Raw genomic sequence first — 14093 nt, 5'->3', positions numbered from 1 at the left:
TAATATTACTACATATTTATTTTTTTTTCTGCTAGAAGCCCTTGTCTTTAGTAGTTTACTAGTTTGTTTATGGTGTCCTTATAAAATTCCCACAAACCCTATGTAGAATGCAACATTTAAGACAAGTAGGTTACATTATTACATTAATTTTTACTTTTGTTAGCCTTTTAAAAAACAAGATCTTTTTTCAAATTAAAGATCCTTTTGAGAATAAGTGAATTTTTAGTCCTTTTCTTAGCCATCATAGTTAAATAATTATGAGTTTTTTCTGCCACATTTACATTTTTTAATTTGACAAAGTATTCTAAAAGTATTGTTCAACAAACTGATAGTTGATGTTAAACCCATCTCTAAACTTTTCAAAGAAAGAGATTTTGCTAAGTTTCACTGAATATCTTCCAACAAAGCACAACAAAAATAAAACAACAAGGGCAACAATGATAACTCATCAATTCTTATCTGCATTAAAGACGATATGAGAGTGCAGTAGGTGGGCAGCAGTGAGAAGTGGCAAAGTCTCTGTCTCTGCTAGTGAACATGTGGTGCACGGGAGCCGGACCACGGCCTTAAAGATTAGCCACAGGGCTGAAATGCTGATAATGGAAAAACAGCTGCTCTGGAAGCTGAAGTCTGTCATCAAATTGAGTATTGTTTTGGAAACTTCAATTTACCACAGGATAATTTTTAAAGGAACAGATCAAATTAAATGAAGCCTGAACCCTTGGAGATGATAAAATTCAACAGGCTCAACCACCTAACAACAGGCTTTCATGTGGAATCATCAAGCAAATCTAAAACAGAACTCATGGGAATCAGGGAAGATAAAACTAAAATCCAAAGATCTCCCAAATAAATCTTCCGAGTGACTGATGAGTTATAAAACTGATGTAAAAAACAGATCTGTTTATATCAAAAGCTTCCCAGTGGATGCAACCCTCAATGACATTTAAAAAATAGCTAGAAGATGAAGGTTAAGTACTAAATACCCGGATGAGAAGAACATTGCACAAAGCATTTAACATCCTGGCTCCTCCTTTCATCTCTAGCTGCTTCTGGGCTGCTGAGAAGCTTTTTTCTGCCACGCCCTTCCACCAAGGCCACTTCTGCCTGCAGCCAGGAACCACGGGGGTATTTGCTGTATTTGACAGTTGAATCTGTTAAGAAGTTTGTAGAAAGTCAGGGCCAGAAGTATGAAGACACAAGCTTTTTAAAGGACGATTATTTTCAAAGAAAAATGAAAGAAGATACAAAGAAAGCAAAATAAAGTAGAAGCTAAATAAAGAACTTGTAATCAAGAGCAACAAGAAATACAGGAATTAGCTGACGATGCTGAAATGAAATCTCTAGAAGAAAAGATTGGATGCTTGTTTAAAATTTTGGGTGACTTAAGTGATCAGACCTGCAAAAAAGATTTCTCGATCTCACCAGGGATTTAGCTCGGCGGCATAAGGCTTGTCTGGCAAGCGCAAGGTCATGAGTTCGATCCCTGGTACCCTCTCCCCCCCAAAAAAGATTTCTCAAATCATGGTGAAATAACATAGATAGACTTTGTTAGAGGAGCAAAAGAGGGTATAATTGTATTTAAAGTAAGCCAAGGAAGCACTGGAAAGAGCCAAACATGCAAATAATGGCAGCCTACAATTAAGGGACAAACAAGCCATGTGGGAAGTATTGAAAGGAGAGATGAAAAAAGAAGCTTTGAAAAACAGTCATTGATGATCAACAAGAATCCCTAAACAAATGGAAATCAAACGATGCAGATTTAAAGGAAAAGGAAATACAGCTGCCCAGCCTAGCTAGGTCTCCTAAGGGAAAGTACAGTTTCAGGGCGAGAAAACAAAATTTGATAGTGATGAAGAACCTGATGAAAACGTGCTGCTGGACCAGCGCAAGGAGCAAGAGAGGAAACAAAGAAGAACCTGCATCAAAACGAGAAAACAGAGTGGTGCCGAGACCAGCAGCTTAGTAAACATGTTTTTGTTTTTAAAATTTTTTGCATTCATCTTAGTTTTTAAGCTGTTCTTTGTCTTTGGAGGCTTTTAAAAAGAAAACCAAATTAGGTTCACCTCAATGTCCTCCTGTAAGGAGGGATGATTCTTTTTTGCTGTTGCTATCAAAACACATTTTTAAAAAATGTGTAGTTCGGGGCTGGGGATTTAGCTCAGCGGCATAAGCACCTGCCTTGCAAGCAGGCGGTCGTGAGTTTGATCCCCGGTACCGATAAAAAAGAAAAAACAAAAAAAAAAACAAAACAAAATGTGTAGTTCTATTTGTATTCAGATTATTCAGCTATCAAAAGAAAGATTCTTCCACTAAATTGCCCCTATAACACGATAAAATGTATTAGGATTAAAAAACAAAATATACGCTATATAAAATTTTTTTAAAAGACAATATGGCTTTTGATGCCTTTAAACTTGTGCAAGTGTTAGACAAAAAAATCTTCCCAGTTTAATTTGGTCCTCAGTTCAAAACCAGAAACTGGTGATCAATGAGTTTTGGTTAAACTACTTCTGAAAGCTGTCAGGAAAAATATGTTTCCTCCATTTTAACCCCCAGTTTTTGTTACTGTTCTATCACACAATGAGTCTACATCTGATCTATAGAATGCATGCTGGGAAATGTTCACTGATGTAACCTGTATGTCAGAGATGCTATCTCCAGGGATGAATGTGATTAACAGCACTGGGAAACCACTCAGCTGGAGGGGAAAAAATGACAATATCACACTTGTTTGTCCACCTGCTTTAAAAGTAGATGACAGGAGCAATTTCTCTTATCCTCCTACCAGCCCACCATGAATTCATGCTCATTAGGAGGGTTGAGTGCGCCATTCCTTGCAGGTGGTCTTTTGTAGCGTGGGAATATTAATTAAGTCTTTGCACAATATCCAGTGCAAAACTAATTACCATTCAGCGCTACCAGTGCTCATCTCCGTCTTTATGTTGCTGTTTTCCCTACTCAGCCAGCCTCTTTTGCTTGGCAGGATTTTGCATTTGCTTTTGCTTATGTGTTTGTGATCATTTCTCTCTGGTAGATTATTTTCCAGCCTTCACAGAGCCTCAGCAGCATCCTGGGTATTCTTTTGATTCCATTGAAATTCTGTTGCAAAATTCTTTCCACCTCCTCTCACCACCCACTATTTTCATGTTCCCAGTAATAGCTTGCCAACATTCTAGTTTCCCAGGACACTTTATGAAGATAGTTTCTGAACTATATAATCTTGAGAGAAGTAATCATAATGTTAGTAGATGAGTTTGCTTATCTTAGGAAAAATGCAAGAAGTGATTTAATCCACAGGAAAGAATGTAATTGTGCAAAAGTTTTCTAATTAGAATGTTTTTATGCCAATGCTAGAAAAGTTAGGTCAGCCGTATAGATATAAAGTTACTTTTCTGTCACCTAAGTTCAGAAGAACTATTCCTTAATGGCTTTCTGGAAAAGATGCTATCTTACAATTCATAGCCCTTCTCATGGTGCTACTTTAACCTATTAACCAGTAATGATTTCCAAGAGAGCACATTCTAACGGAATTCAAGACAGCTTAACTTTTGATGGAAAAAATATCGGGAGATGTGGTAAAGAAAAGTCTAGAAAATAGTAAGAGCATAGCACAGGGCAAGCAGGTATTTCATGAAAAGAAAAAAAGGTAAGAAAATTTTATAGAATGTTGCATATTTTTCATATAGAGATACTTATTCATAATTTTCCTACAAAAGTTTGTATTAAGTGTTAATTTACTTATAGCCCAGTTACATCACTGGATTTAAGCTCCATCACACAATGTTTTACATTTTAAATTCAGTGACGAATACATGTTCAAATAAAAGTTGGACCAACTCCCATAGTGAGAACCCCATGAAACAGAGCTCTTTTGATCAAAGAGCACTGGCATTTCAGGTGGTTGCTCTCACCACAGCTTTCAGCCTCTTTTTTTCTTCCCAGAGGCCCTAGGAAGCTTTCTGATTAAGGGCTGTTCTCATAACCCACCATTTAACTTCCTTTGAAATAAGGGGCCTTTACAGAGTAGTCATGATTGGAGCCACAAGTTTGGGGAAAAGAAACATTCTCCAGTAAGGGGCAAACATAAAAAATTGCTGATACCTTCATTTTCATAATTTATTCACTCGTTTGTTCTTTCAACAACTATCATTAATGACCTACTATGTGTCAGACACTTGACAAACTCTGGAGATACTAATGTGAACAATGAAGATATGGTCCCTGCCTCATGGAATCGACATTCTAATCAAGAGTCAGCCATGTGCTGCCACATGAACCTTAAGGAACCATCTCCTCGAGGCCTTTTCCCCTTATCCAACCATGCTCTGCCCAAAGCATTTTTTTTCCACAGATAATATTCTTTATGTGTCTATGATGAGATGCTCATAATCCCAAAATCTCCAAAGATTATCAAGGTGGGGGATAATATAGCAGTTGAGAACATCATTTACAATATGTTGAAAGACTGCTACAGCATATAATCTATAAAAACGTTCCTAATCTATAAAAACATTGTTATTGGATTACCTTCTTGTCACTGAGACACAATAGACAATGCCTGCAACTCTAAGGAAGAAAGGTTTATTTTGCTTCACAGGCTGTAGAGAGGTTTCAGTCCATAATCAGTTGGTTCCAAGGCAGAGGAAAAAGAGCTCATGATTTGGCAGTGAGAAGCAGAGAGACCAAGTGATAAGAGAGGAGCTTGTCACATCTCTTTGAACCAGGTTTCACTCTCCAATATCACATTTAGATATAAACTCAGCAGCAGGCTAATCCACTGATGAGTGCCAAATCACCTCCCCAAATCCCCACCTACGAGCACATGAGGCTCGTAAGTGGGACATCTAGATATAAACCGTAACATTATTCTGGGGTCAGCATCATGTACAGGATTACTTGCATTCACAATTAAAAGAAGTTTTTAGGTTTTGCAGAGTAGCTCAGTGGTAGAGCACTTGGCTACCATGAAGAAGGTCATGGATTTGATGTTCAGCACTTCAAAAAAAGAAGGGTTTCCCATTCATCCTACTTAATGTTTCTCAATTCCCTCCATCTATGAAGTTGTTTGGAATATTTAAAATTCATTCTCAATAGGCACGTGCTGATCAGCTTCATGGCAACTCCTATGTGAGCTCTTGGGGTTTGGCAGATTTTTCTAGAGCTTCCTGCTCCATCTTTCTGGGAGTCCAGCATCAATATTTTGTACCATGCCATTTCTCATCCCTGTGTTCTCCAAACTGCTGCAAATTACATATTTTCTCTTAAAAATGTCCCTTCACTTTAGTGACACTCCTTCAGTTGGCTAGGAACACTTTAATGTGAGGCCAGACAGAGCCAGAAAATCCTTTACCTGATGGTACTAAGATAAAAACATTAATTTATAACTAGTTTTCACAACTAATGTGATCTTCTCACTACACTGTGATAATGAATTCCAAAGGTAGAGAGGAGACGTGAAGTAACTAGATAAAGAGCCCAGAGAAAGCACCTAGATCTAAATTCAAAAGTTGGTCTCTAACACTCAAGAGAATCAAAGAAGTATGCCTTACTTGGATTTATGGACATTTGGGATTATCCAAGTCTCAGTTCTCATATTTTCCCACTTTGAGACTTCAAAGGAAGTAAGAAAAAAGTTTTTAAAGTGGGTCCTGGGGTAATTAAGATAACGTGAATCTCTTTCTTGAGTAGAGACAGTGTAGGCAGCTCACAGTTGCTGATCTCCTATTTGAATCCTGCAGGGACAGTGCTGGTCCACGGCCTTGTGAAGGATGTGCCCTGCCTCCTTATTGCCTCTGTGCCCCTAGTTTAGTTTCACAGTTTAGTTTCTTCTTTCTGTTCTTCATGCATATTTAGCACTTTGTCACTCAGGAGTCTTCAAATTGCACCCCCTCTGCCTGATGTGTTGTGAAGAGGTTGTGAGTTTGGGAGGGTTTTGGGGTAACAGTGTGATGCTGAGTGAATTGGCCAATAAATACCATCATGGTAGGAATGGAAATGATGCGTATGTATCTGGACTAGAGATAAAGATTTGGGTGTCATTTGTGCAGAAGGGATGCTGAAATTGGTGGGTAGCAATGAACCTTCTAAAGTAAAATGTGTCATGAAAGAAGCCAAACAAGCCAAAGACTGACTCTGCCAATGCTAATAGACTTCAGAAAGGGAGATGAGGAATTGTTAAAAAACTAGAAATAAATTTCCTTATCATTAATAGGGGAAATTCGACATGTGTACTATGGTGATGTTTCTTTATTTAAGACCTTTAAATTCACTCTGAATCCACATGACATTGCCTTTTTTGTATTTCCAATAATTTCCTTTAAGATGAAATTCTTCCCTAGAAAAATTGGTCTATAAAAATATATGATTTTAATGACAGTTGCTCCCACTGTTTGCTAATAAGGAACAAGCAAAAAGCAAAATGTTCCCTCTGCAAACAGAAGAATCAGTCCATTGTATTGGACAGGTTCCATATCTGTGAATAAAACCAAACACAGATAGACTATTTAATAAACATAGTTTTAAAATTGTGTCTGTACTGAACACATACAGGCTTTTTTAACACACTCCTTGAGCAATACATTGTAACAACTATAGAGCATTTACAATGTATTCGATGTTACAAGTGAAGATACATAGGAGTGTATGAGAATGCTGCTTCACAAAAGGGACTTGAACAGCCACAGATTTCAGTATCTGCAGAGGCTCTGGAAGAGATTCTCTGTGAATACATGGGGTATATGCCCGGCAACTACTCTACCACTGAGCATCATCAGCCTAGCAACTCTATTCTTTTTTTAAAATTTTACTTAAAGAGAAAGAAAAGCAAAACAGAAAAAAAGGGTAGAAATAGTATAGAATTTCAAAAAAATAAACAGTAAGAAACCACTAGTTAATAAATTACATATTGTCATTTTAGGAATAGTTGTTCAAGTTACAAAATTAAAGCGTACAAAGTGGACATTCAAATAGTGAGACTGCAAACAGCTCTGTTCAACAGTTCAACAAAACTTAGTAACGTGGTTATCTATCTTACACTTAAACATACATGCAGTTAGATCCTTTAGAGCACTTTTTTTTCCTCTTTTTTTTATAATAGCAATTACACATTTTGGGTTTTATTACTCCTATAATTACTATTTTTTACACTAGAGACACAATGTGATATTTATAAATATGATTCTTATTTATTTCACTTATGGGTATAGTCTCAAGTTGCCTTCATTTACCTATGAAGGCCTCAAGATCATCCTTTTTATAGCTGAGTGATATTCCATTGTATAAAAATACCACATCTTTTTCTTTCATTCTATGGATGATGGGCATTTTGGGTGTTTCCAAAATTTAGCTATTGCAAATTGTGCTGTTATGAACATGAGTGCACATATATCACTGTGATCTGACCTTTTCAGTTTTTGTGGGAAAATACCCAGGAGGGGAATAGCTGGTTTGAATGGAAATTTCAGTTCTAGTCTTCTGAGAAATCTCCATAGTGATTTCCATAGTGGCTGCACCAGTCTACACTCCTATCAACAGTGAAGCAGTGTTTCTTTTACCCCGCAGCCTGGCCAACATTTGTTATCAGTGATTTCTTGATGGCAACCATTCTTTCCGGAGTGAGATGAAATCTCAATGCTGTTTTAATTTGCATTTCTTGAATGACCAGTGATGGTAAAAATTTCTTCATGTATTTATTTGCCATTTATATATCCTCATCTGAGAACTGTGTGTTCATCTCAGATGCCCATTTTTGGAGAGGGTCTTTGAATTTGGGGGGCTTGATGTTTTTCAATTCTTTATATGTTCTGGATATAAGTCCTTTGTCTGAGGGGTTGCTTGCTTCCCATTCTGTGGGTTTCTTTTCACTCTGTTGGTGATTTCTTTTGAAGTGCAGAAACTTTTCAATAATACAAGATCCCAGTTGTTGATTCTTTGAAGTGTTTCCTGTGCAGCTTGTGTTTTGTTCATGAATTCTCTGCTACCTCTATGTCTCCAAGACTTCTATCTACATTGTCTTACAGTAGATTTAGTGTTTTTGTTTTAGTATTTAGATCTTTGATCCACTTAGACTGGTGATAGGCATGGGTCTAGTTTCAGTCTTTGGCATGTAGAGAGACAATTTTTCCAACACCATGTATTAAAGAGGCTATCCTTCTTCCAGTGAACATGTTTGGCCCCTTTAACAAAGATAAGGTGGCTGAGTGTATTTGTAGTTGTGGTTGAATCTTCTAATCTATCCCATTGATCTTCAGGTCTATTTTTATTCCAGTACCATGTTCATTTTCTTACAGTAGCTTTGTAGGTGATGCCTCCTGCCTTGCCTTTGTTGCTTAGAATTGCCTTTGCTATTTTAGGTTTCTTCTGTTTCCAAATGATTTTTAGGAGTATTTTCTCTAGATCTGTGAGGTACATTAATGATATTTTGATTGGGATTGCATTAAATTTGTATAACAGTTTTGGGAGTATGGCCATTTTCACAGTGTTGGTTCTTCCTAGTCAAGAGCAAGGAATATTCTTCCATTTTCTAATATTCTCTTCAATCTCTTTTTTTCAGTGAAGCATAATTTTCAACCTAATTTTCTTTTACATTCTTAGTTAGGTTGATTCCTGAGTATTTAGTTTTTTTAGATGCTATTGTGAAAGGAAATATTTCTACAATTTCTCTCTCAGTGAGTTTTTTGTTTGGTACAGGAATCCTATTGATTTCTGAGTGTTGACTTTGTGTTCAGCTACACTGCTCAATTTGTTTATTATCTCTAGTAGTCTTTTAATGGAGTTTTTAAAATCCTCTATATAGAGTATCATGTCATCTGCGAATAGTGTTAATTTAACTTCTTCCTTTCCTATCTTTATTCCTTTTATTTCTCTCTCTTCTCTGATTGCCCTGACTAGTATTTCCAGAACTATATTGAATAGGAGTGGTGATAGTGGACTTCCTTGTCTTGTTCCTGATTTTAGAGTGAAAGCTTTTAGTTTTTTTCCATTTAGCAAAATGTTGGCTGTTGGTTTGTCATAGATAGCCTTTATGAGATTGAGGTAGACACTGTATATTCTGAGTTTCTGAAGTTTTTTTTATAATGAAAATGTGTTGGACTTTATCAAAAGCTTTTTCTGCATCTATTGAGATGACCATGTGGTTTTTGCTTTTGGCTCTGTTGATGTGGAGTATTTCATTTATTGATTTTCATATGTTAAACCATCTCTGCATTCCTGGAATGAATCCCACTTGATCGTGATGTATATCTTCTTGATGATTTGCTGCATTCTATTTGCCAGTATTTTATTGAGAATTTTGCATCAATGTTCATTAGTGAGATTGGCCTATAGTTTTCCTGTTTGGTTGGCTCTCTCTTTGTTTTGGGTGTCAGAGTAATACTTGCCCCAGGAATATTTAGAGAGGATTGCTTCCTTTTCAATTTCATTGAAGAGTTTAAGGAGTATTGGCATCAAATCTCTAAATTTCTTGTAGAATTCAGTTGTGAATTCATCAGACCTGGGCTTTTCTTTGTTGGTAAGGTTTTAATTACATTTTCAATTTCAATAGCTGATATTGGGTTATTCAAAATTGCTATATCTTCTTGGTTGAACTTTGGTAGTCCATACATTTTTAGAAATTGTCCATTTCCTCTGTGTTTTCCACTCTATGTGAGTAGAGATTTTCAAAGTAGGTATTCGTGACCTTTCGAATTTCCATGGAATCTGTAGTAATTTCCTTCTTTTCAGTCATTGCATGAATTTGGTTTTTTTCTTTCTTTTTCTTTATAAGGTTAGTTAGAGGTTTGTCAATTTTGTTTATTCTCTCAAAAAACCAGCTTTTTAATTCATTAATTCTTTGTATTTTTTTAGTTTCAATTGCATTGATTTCTGCTCTAATCTTTACAATTTTCTGTCTTCTATCAGCTTTGGGTTTGACTTGCTCTTCTTTTTCTAGAAGCTTGAGATGAAGCATTAGGTTGTTTATTTGTGCTCATTCTGTTTTCTTGATATGCCAATTTATTGCTATATATTTCCCTCTTAGGACCAGTTTCATTGCATCCCACAGATTACGGTATGTTTTTTCTGTATTTTCATTGAATTGTAGGTATTGCTTTATTTTTTTAATTTTGTCTGTAGCCCACTGGTTGTTCAGAAGGTTGTTATTTAAGTTCCATGTATTTATGCAGGTTTTCTAATTTCTTTTGCCATTAATTTCTAATTTCAGTGTGCTATGGTCAGATATTATGAATTGGGATAATTTCAATATCTTTGCATTTACTTAAGAATGTTTTTGGGATGATTTATGGTCTATTTTGGAGAATGTCCCATGATCAGCTGAGAAGAATGTGTATTCTGATGTGGTTGGGTGGAACAGTCTGTAAACATCTACTAAGCCCATCTGCTCACAGCTATGATTCAGTTCTATTATTTCTTTGCTGACTTTTTGTCTAGTGGATCTATCTCTGTGTGGGATACAGGTAGACATAGTGGCCAGGTTGTATTTAGCAAGGGAGGACTGGGAAGTCATCCTTCTGCAAAGAAGGGCCTTTCTGTCTGCAGAAGAACTTCCCATAACTGTGCATGAGCTTATTGACAATTTCTCCTCTGGAAGAAATTGGTTAAGTTAGGGAAACAACAAGAGAATGGCTACTCTGGCTGTGCTCCTGCCAACAAAAAGAATGGCCAGGGATCCAGGAGTGACATTAGTCATGTGGAAAAGTGGCCCCCGGACAGAGGTAGCAGTGGTGAGTGGCCAGATATTTTTTTGGTCTGTCACTAAGGCAGTAGCCTGTAGGATGTTGATATAAGCATCAGCATGACCCACTGTTTGGGATTGAGAAGGAAAATGGATAGAGAGAGATTGGAAGTTTCCCAAAGCAAAATGCTGACAAAAAATGATGTCATATAGAAAGAAAATAGGCATGCAACCCACACCAGTGTAGAAGCCTTGGTACTCCTAGAAATTTTCAGTATGAAAATCTATGCAAAAAAGATGCAAACTGGGACATAAAGTGAAGGGCACATAGAAAAATGACACAGTCTCAAAACACAAGCAAGACAGCTACAGTCACATGGGATAAGACCCTAGGTTTGATACATTAGCCATGGAGTCCCTGATTCTCCACATTGTTACCTGGTAGCCCTCCATCAACAGCAGGCCAGACACAAGGCACCTTTTCACTCAACAGAGGGTCATCACACACCAACCAGAGGAAAATTCATTAAATTTTGGGGCCCACTTAGTTTCAGAGCTTTTCAACACAACAGACAACCCTAGACCCCATGTAGTAAAGGTCATATATGCTACAAGAGATCCCTTTGTGTGTGGTGGGGGAAGGAGTTGGGAATAAGAGAACGTGGTCTTCTGGACTCCAAATCCCTTCTCCACACACAAGCACACAACTCCATGGGCTTGTTCAAGTGACTATCACAAGGAAGGAAGGCATTGGATCGCTTTTATAAAGAGTCCTAGGGAGGTGTCACCACCTCTTATCAATCAACTCACTTAGGCAGTTTCGATAGATAGGTGTCTCTGCTTTATTACATTACAAGTCAGCATATATTCTAGCAAGGGAATGTCTTATGGAAATGTAGCAATTATGATATGATCTCTTCTAGTTTTGCAACATACACATTTTTATCTGTTAAAGAGAGAGATTTCAGATCTTACTCTGACCTACTTCAGAGCCATAGTCAACATCATAAATTGCTAATCCCATTTATTTCTCAAAAGAAAAAATTCTAATTATATTGTTTAATCAGTCTTCTAGACTATTGTTCAAGGAATGAAGTAAAATGAAGACACTGGCCCCTTCTTTTCGCAAAGACACATTTATGCACAACAACAGTACATGGATTCCATCTATAATGGTTTGAATAACCACCATGAAAAACAATACTTAATGGGTTAATAGCCATGTGAAAGAAGCTTCTAGCAGCATCTCATAGGAATCTATCTTATTACCAAAAAAGTTTAACAATGACTAGGATAAAGGCATAAAAAGAATAGAGAATTATATAAACAAAATAAAGCTGGTAGAATAGATAATATGACAAATAGGAAAATCAAAATATTAAAATTTTTCAACTGCTCATAAAGTAGGCTGAAATAACAGCTGAGAAAGGAAACAATTTCCACATAAAAACTGGTAAATTGTGCTGTACATTCCCTTACATCTGCAGAATTTACAGGGAGCTATTATATGCCTGTTTTTTCCAGAAAACTAATTGTTAAAGTATTTTCCAGCCCAGCACCAGGCAGAAAAAGATGGAAAGGATGAAGAAAGAGACCAAAGGAGGACAGCACATGAGTCCTTGACCCAGCAGACAGGTAACTCCCAGATCCATCTTCGGCTCTCTAGTTACCCCGAGCCAGTGGACCTTTTCATTGCAGTTGCAAAGCTAGTCTTAATGGGAAGTTTTGGCCACTGCCTCTAAACATGTCATGTGTAATAGACAAGTTCAGAGAACTGAATTTTTTTGCACACTGAGAAAGAAGTTCCTACAGGTTCAAAGACCCATGATCAGACCATAATTTAAATAGAAGGGATTATTAACAAGCTCTATTGTGAAACTCTAGATCTTGCACTGCCAGCTCTCCTGCTCCTCTGACTCTACCCTCATGTCCCACTTTTATAACAGGATCCATTTCAGAGCCCTACGTCCCATTTTTCACCTAGTTCTGCCAATAGGTTTCTTATGCTCCTTGCATGTGCTCCGCCTACCTGATGCTAACACCTTCTCTGTTTTTGCCAAAAGCTTAGCATAGGCTCCAGACCATTCTGGCCCGAGGCTCAGCTGCTGGAAGACGGCCTTTCCTGTGCTATCTGTGGCTATTTAGCTTCCAGGAACTTGAACGGTTCTGATTTCCTCAGGCAGCTGTCTGTCAGTGACGAGCTCTGCTGACTCTCTCTGATGTGCTCGGTTGCTCTCAACCCATATGTACAGTGCTCTGCCCGCCACAGGAGCCCCTTCCCAGAGCCACTTTCCTTAGGTGGTTGGCTCCTCACAAGGCCCCAACTGCTAGGATCTTCCTTATATTGCTGCGGCCAGTCAAGCGGGATGTGATGAATCCCTTCTCAGAGCTGCCACACCTGCTGTCCTCTTGTGCAGAAAACACCACCATATGCTGCAGTTGGAAACCATTTGCACCACGGATTTGCAGCACAGGACTTCGGAATTCTACTTGAATACTGAGTTGCATAGTTCTGTTTGTGAAAACGAAACAATGTTCTCTAAGTTTCTTTTAAAAAAACAAAACAAAACAAATTTAATCCCACATAGTGAGTTGATAAGGGTTTAGGAAATTCTAAGGGGGAAAAAAAGCTAAAAACGATCTCTAGTTGCTTATTTTTAACTTCTCTTTCTTTTTCCTCTACCCATTCTCTCAACTCCACTTGTTCTTTTGAAAGCCACTAAAACCAAGGGTGGAAGAAGAAGCATTAATCTAAAAACTTACATAAAAATAGCAAAATCTCAGTTCCCAAGCCCGTGAGGCAAGAACCATCTCTCTCTCCGGCCTTGTCAGTGCGTGCAGATACTGCTCTTGTTTCAAGGCTCAGCCCCATTAAGTTGCATTTTCCTTTTTTCCTTGAAAATATGAAGATACTTTAAGTGGCTGTATTTTCCAACATCTGAAATATTGGACTGATGAGTTCAGAAAACTAAAAGTAGACAAATTTACTTTATTCCACTTGAAAGAAAGGGAAGCAGCAAATGGAACCAGTTAACAGTCTTAAACCCATCCTGAAATTGCTTCAGATGTTACAGGAAGAAATGAGTTTAAAAAGGAATGTAGAAGGCAAAAACATTCAACAGGTAAGACTCATTCAAGATTCATGAATATAATAATGTAATTATTACAATAGAGAAGTTTCTCTCCCTCAAATTACATCAAGGTTTCACTGGGGTTTTCCTCACGGTAATAGTATTAGTTGGTCCCTGGAGAAGCTGTGTTCAACCTTTTTGTACCACAGCTCAGTTGATGGATAACGTTTAAAAATGTGACACTTCCAGAGGCATGCCCAGATTTTAATGAATCAAAAACACTTTTTTGTGTGTGAGCAGAAATAAAGCTCTATAAATATTTATCATGACCAGAGCTATTATATGTGGCT

General features: G+C 37.4%; 1 pseudogene; it reads left to right on the top strand.

Moving 5' to 3' along the window:
• Positions 1-589: 589 nt before the first annotated feature.
• LOC100714716 (lupus La protein homolog) lies at positions 590-12882 on the top strand (annotated as a pseudogene).
• Positions 12883-14093: the final 1211 nt, after the last annotated feature.

The sequence above is a fragment of the Cavia porcellus genome, unplaced genomic scaffold (assembly GCF_034190915.1).
Source record: "Cavia porcellus strain 051 isolate PalLab524CR breed Dunkin Hartley unplaced genomic scaffold, mCavPor4.1 scaffold_12, whole genome shotgun sequence".
Lineage (NCBI taxonomy): Eukaryota > Metazoa > Chordata > Mammalia > Rodentia > Caviidae > Cavia > Cavia porcellus.
This window is presented reverse-complemented; position numbering and strand designations above follow the sequence as displayed.